The following is a 6,807-nucleotide window of genomic DNA, read 5'->3' on the forward strand; positions in this document are numbered from 1 at the left end:
CTATCTATGTGAAAGTTTCAGACATCTACTCGAGCAAGCGGCTCTGAACTGTAGAATATGTAAATTAGCCGACTGTCCGTGCTGAATGTGAATGCGACACGAGCTCCCGCAGAGCCGGTGGCCTTTACAGCACAACCCTGCAGCCCGTTTCCAACGACACGTAAACAAATGGCACTAGAAACCAAAATGTGATGAGCACATATCACTTCCCCCAAAATAATCCTTAAAGCATGTTCCGTCGCACTAAAGAACATTAAAACTCAAAGTCACGTTTTCTCCTTTCTACTGGCCCAACTCTCTCTCTCTCTCTCTCTCTCTCTCTCTCTCTCTCTCTCTCTCTCTCTCTCTCTCTCTCTCTCTCTCTCTCTCTCGTTCTCTCTCTCTCTCTCTCTCTCTCTCTCTCTCCCTCTCTCTCACCTCTGTCACTTCATTCGTAGCAGAAAGTAAGTCGGCCCTCAGCGAGATGAATAAGGAGAATCTTCTCTCTCCTCCGAGACAAAGGGTCGTGCGGGAATCTGGGTCACAGCTTAACCCCCCGCGGGCACCCTGTCATCGCCGCCCAGCTCCTTCGCATTCAGCCCCCGGGTTGCCGGAGATCCGAGGCCGGCTCTTTCCTTTGCCAAAAGTCTGCTTGGCGAGAGAAGGGTGTTCTGAAAAACAAGCCCGGTGAACATGTTGTTCCGCCCGGTCCGGGCCGATCAGGAACAAACATGTCGCCTTGTTTTCAGCTGAAAACGCACTCTGCTCTCGAGTCGAGCGGCAACGATCCGAACGGCCAAATGTAGCGCGAAGAAGCATCGTGTAGCCTACTCACGTTGGGCCAGAACACCGGCGGCGTCAGGGTTTGGCTCCCGGAGGAGCCGGGAAATGATGCGTGGAGCTGGGAATCCGCTCTCAATTTGATCCATTTTTTATCTTCTATTCCAACAAGTTTTAATTTAAGAATCAGCTTCATTTTTAGTTTTCAGATTTTTTTTCGACCTTTAAAAAATGTTTTTAACAGATCTTATGAGTTTTAACCTTGCACAATAATGTCATTGCACTATTTATATGTATTTTAAGCTGATGTTTTTACCTTGCTTTCATGATCTTACCTGAAGCACATTAAGGTTTGTCTTAAATGTAAAGTGCATTACAAATAAAATGTATTATTATCATTTAATATTTTTTTTTGCCAGGTATGAGGACACTTGCTTTGGATTATACATTGTTCACAATGTGCTTACTCATACAAAACTAACTATGTATACCCACTTATATATACACACTATCAACAAAACAATATAGACAGGTTGAGGCAATAGTGCAATAAAGAGCGCAAAGTATGCAGGAGTTATTACTCTCATGATAAATTATTATTTTAATTATGGAGCATAGTGCAAAAGATGCTGGAATAAATTAGTATTATGTTATTATATAAGTATGATGTTACAATATAAACAGAATGAACTGCTCTAAAAAAGAGAATGGTTGATGAAACCATGGAAACCCGTTCTGGTCAAACCTCAAAACACGATTATGACCCTGAAAATGAGCAGAATGGGAAGGTCAAAAGCCCAGCATGAGATGGTAGCCTAGTAACGACTGGAAAAGAAAAAGTATGAAGAAGTGAGATGTCTTTTTGGTGTGTGTGTGTTTGTGCTGCTACATGAGCATCTGCCCTCTGTGTTTGTGTGAGTGTGTGTGTGTGCGCGCGCGCGTGCGTTTGTTGTTTCAGGTGCCTCTGGTCTGTGTGTGTGTGTGTGTGTCTCTCTCTCTCTCTCTCTCTCTCTCCTTACACCCTCCTCCCTCAGCCTGTTGCACACCTGTGCTCAGGTGTGGGAGGTGTGTGTGTGGGGGGGGGGGGTGTTATGGGAAGGCGGAGAGTGAAGGGACAGTGACACATGGAGAGTCTCCGGGACTACTAGTGGACTGCAATCTGTTGAGTTGTCCTCCCGTTACTCTGTCCTCTAGGACTGTCTACATCTAGAAACTAAGCTGCCGGGGTGCAGGGAACTACTCTGACTGGCTCATGACCAGACAGAGGTTTACGGAGCGGTAGACGGGCTATGAAATGACGCTTTAAAAAAAATCTCGATCATGGAAATTTGATCGTGGGAAGTCAAAATCGTGATTGTGATTAAAATTTGATTAATTGTGCAGCCCTAACTCAACGACACCCAGGTGGGATTACACTTATAAGGCATTAAAAGCAGAAGAAAAAAAGAAAAAACAAGAAAAACAACAGAAGTTGCTGAGCTGGCTGGCAGCAGATGGTGCTCTCCAGTGCATGTGGGAGGAGGTTTTACTCTTTGTTTTGCTAATAAATCATACTGATGGCTTTGTTCCAAGCGCCTCCCATCCTTCAGTTATTTGAACATCAGTGGCTACTCTCTGATGTTCCAGGGCCGTGACAGTGAGTGTGAGTGGCCGTGTGTCCCTGTATGCTACATGTCCCATTCCCTTCATTGGAGAAGACCTATGCAGCTGTTGCCTCCTGTTGGTGGTTTTTAGAAACAATCTCAATCAAGAGAGAAAGCCCTGCAGAATCTCAGAGCAGGGATCTTCAACCAGGGAGTCTGGGACCCCTAGGGGGTCCTCAGGGTCAGTGCACGGGGCCCTCCAAATTGTTGTTAATTATTAAGAAAGAAAAACCAATCACTCTTTATTTATAGTTCTACTATTTGTGCCATTCCAACACAGAGTTTCCCTTCGGGGATCAATAAAGTCTTTCTGATTCTAATTTAATAATAACCGGCCTGCGTTGGAGGTAGTCAGGCTGTTGGAATAGCTTAGTATTCTATGCAAAAGATGTTTTATAAAGACTTTAGGCTGCCTGCAAGTTATTCTATCCCCAGTTTAATATGCAACTTCCTTTTATGAAATATAAAAGGTACTTTATTGTCACATACACATACATTTAGTGAAATTCATTCTCTGTATTTAACGCGTCCCTCAAGGGAGCAGTGGGCAGCCAATCACAGCGCCCGGGGACCAACTCCAGATCTGAGTCAGAGCTAGTACATGTTTTTTGATGGTGGGGGGGAAACTGGGAGCAACCGGACACACGGGGAGAACTCCAGACAGAAAGGTCCAGAACGACGTGGATTCGAACCCAGAACCTTCACAGTGCTAACCAAAGAGCCGTAAAGGGGGTCCCAGCTCCATCTCTGGTTCAGTTAACCCTCGTGTTGTCAAAATTGAAAATCAACACTTCTTGACGCTTTTTAATTGATTTTTTTAACTTTCTGTCCCTTTTTTTCAATGGTAGTCACTTTTTTTGATGTCTAACACTACGTAACACTAACTTATTAACTTAAGTTTTATAGTTATTTGGGGAATTTATGGCCAAACCTCATTTATAGGAAATTATCCCTAATGTCTGAGTTAGAAAAGCAGGAATTATGAATTATTTAGACTACAAATAAAGGCATGTATGTTGATGGCTAATCACAGACTGGAATATGTCTTTTACTTATGTCTTAACTTTTACTCAATACTATTTCAAAACAACTTCAATTATTTCTCCAAATGCTGAATAATGGTCTGGCTCTTTATTAACTGATGATTCAGGAATCTTTATTGTCCCTTTGCAACATTCCTTATTACAGCTTCAATATCTTGAATCTTTGTAAGAGCTGAGAGAAACATGGATACACACCTTCACTTTACATCCAATTATCTGTAGTATCTCTCCAGTGACGAAAATGCTACTGTTAGCTTAGCTTGCAAACTTGTGTTGTCTTATCTCTGCAAAGACTACCTCAGACTACAAATAGTTGTAACATAAATGAGGTGTAAAACTAACATACCTCGTGCTTGAATGTCTTCGTCTGCTTGCTTATTCTCTTTTGTTTTCTGGCTGTACACTTACTTCCAGTTTTCGGAATTTTCAAAATAAATGCATTAGCGTCGGAAAGTGACAACCATTCAACGAGTCAATTTGACCTGAGGGTTAAAGGGTCCTTGGCTTAAAAACATTGAATACACCTGAATTAGAGGGAAAGTCTAACGTGCAAAACCTACATTAAATGAGATGATGAAAAATTACGCCAAATCTTTACTTCTGTAGTTTCAAAGAGACTTTTAAACAGCTGTTCGGTTCAAATCAACAGCAAATTTTATCTTTGCACACTTCTACACATCTGTTCTTGCCACAAAGCACGTGCAACACCATGTCTTCCTAGAAAGTGTTAAATGTATATAATCCCTGAATAGAAATTAAATCTAAAATGAATAAAAGTTATATTATAGATTCAGTATTTTTATAAATATTATTCCTTTTTAACCCTTGAATTGTCCTGAGGTCAAATGTGACTTGTATACAAAGTTTTTGATCAGAATCAGAAATAAGGGTTTCCTTCATTCAAATTACCCAAACATAACGTGGAAGCACGGATGTACGTTGTATGGAACATATACATCATTACAAAGTGATTATTTCCATAATATTTGGGGTGGTTTATTACATTTTTTGTATTTGAAAAAACAATGTTTTACCATATCCCGGCTAAACTCAACAGCCTGTGATCCATTTAACCTCCTATGATCTTAACTAATAACTCATAATTTCTGCTTTTCCTATCTTAAAAAAAATGGTTTAATGTCCAATAAATAAGGTTCATTGACCACAAATTTAAAAAAGCATTGAAAAAAGTTACAAAGGTCGAAAAAGCGCCAGCAGCACAAGGGTTAAATAGTAACGATAACACACAGTAATCCTTGTTGATTTTTATTGTACTATTTTATCTTGTTTTTACCTTATTTGATCTATTTTTTTCAATGTAAGCAGGAATCCGTTTTCTTATTATCTTATGTTTTTGTCTTTTGTGATTTTTGTCAATTGTATTTTTTTTTTTGCCTGCTTTTATTTTGAAGCACATTGAGTTATCCCCATCAAAGGAAAAGTGCTTTACATAACCTTGACTTGACTTTCCTCTACATCTGACAAGTCTTCAGCAGCAGTGGGCCGCCCCTGCACAGGAGTGGCCGAGTATTTCTTATCCGTAAGAAGGAAACATTCGTCGTCTCACACTATCAAGTTTTAAACATCTTCTTTTTACAGTTCTGTTTAACTGGAAACCTCTGCAAGGTCACTCTCTTGTCTTTCTCTGTGTGTGTGTGTGTGTAACAGTCTGTGTGTGTCTGTGTGTGTGTGTGTGTGTGTGTGTGTGTGTGTGTGTGTGTGTGTGTGTGTGTGTGTGTGTGTGTGTGTGTGTGTGTGTGTGTGTGTGTGTGTGTGTGTGTGTGTGTGTGTGTGTGTGTGTGTGTGTGAGATGAGTCGGTGACGACTCGGAGCCCTTGACAGCGAACAGAGACGTCCACTTTCTAGATTTCAACGGTCATTGAGAGGTGGCCGCAATCAGCGCTCCATCACCGCCAGCACCGCCTCGGCCGTGATTACTGCAGTCATTAAGACTCTGGACCACTCGAGTGTGTGTGTGTGTGTGTGTGTGTGTGTGTGTGTGTGTGTGTGTGTGTGTGTGTGTGTGTGTGTGTGTGTGGTCTTTTCAGAGGGACAAAAGGGCAACAGATAGAAGGTGAAATGGACAGAAAATGGGATGAGACTGAAAAAGAGAAGACAGTCATTAAAAAGAGCTGTTCTCTGTTTACGCTGCTGATGATGACGAGGATGTTCCACATCTTAGCTTCAATAAGAACAGTTGAGTTCTTATTGAGTAGATGTTGGTATTCATTTTTATTTTTACTGTCCATCTATTACGTGCAGGTTAACCAATTATGTTCAGATTCAACTATTTAGTTTGTATCGCATTTTCATGATATCGTATGGAAACGTATGCACAAGATTCATGTGTTGCCTTTTGAAAAACATAAATTCTGTAAATCTGTCTAAATCTAAATTACAGAGTGGTCTAGACCTACTATATCTGTAAATTATAGAGTGGTCTAGACCTGCTCTATCTGTAAATTATAGAGTGGTCTAGACCTGCTCTATCTGTAAATTATAGAGTGGTCTAGACCTGCTCTATCTGTAAATTACAGAGTGGTCTTGACCTGCTCTATCTGTAAATTATAGAGTGGTCTAGACCTGCTCTATCTGTAAATTATAGAGTGGTCTAGACCTGCTCTATTTGTAAATTATAGAGTGGTCTAGACCTGCTCTATCTGTAAATTATAGAGTGGTCTAGACCTGCTCTATCTGTACATTATAGAGTGGTCTAGACCTGCTCTATCTGTACATTATAGAGTGGTCTAGACCTGCTCTATTTGTAAATTTTAGAGTGGTCTAGACCTGCTCTATCTGTAAATTATAGAGAGGTCTTGACCTGCTCTATCTGTAAAGTGTCTTGCGATAACTCTTGTTGATTTAATTCTATGAATTTAATAGAAATTGACTACTACAAGGAAGAAAGATAATGGAAGGTGTAAAACAATCCAGGTGAAACAGTTTGTCATTAAAATAAAGAAAATTTAACTTCTAGTGGATTTGTTTTTTGTGAACCCTGTTCACTGCTGAGCTGACACACAATGCACACTGTTTTTTCTGAAAAATAAGCCGTTGGCCTTGCACCCTCAGGAACAAAGAGGTCCTGTTTTACACTCTCCTCCAGCAAGCCCTGGATCCCTTTCACTCTCCAGGAAAATCAAAGTCGAGTCCAGCCTCCTCCTATTAGTTCCCTTCTGCCACGCTGTCTACTCACCAGCTTTAAAGTATGCTCCTCCAAAAACAGAATGAAATCAGTGTGTGGGCAGAAGACAGACAGACAGACAGACAGACAGACACACAGAAAGAGAAAGACAGACAGACAGACAGACACACACACCGAAAGAGACAGACAGACAGACAGAAAGAGACAGACACACAGA

This window comes from Etheostoma cragini, chromosome 17 (genome assembly GCF_013103735.1).
Source record: "Etheostoma cragini isolate CJK2018 chromosome 17, CSU_Ecrag_1.0, whole genome shotgun sequence".
In the NCBI taxonomy this organism is placed as follows: Eukaryota; Metazoa; Chordata; class Actinopteri; order Perciformes; family Percidae; genus Etheostoma; species Etheostoma cragini.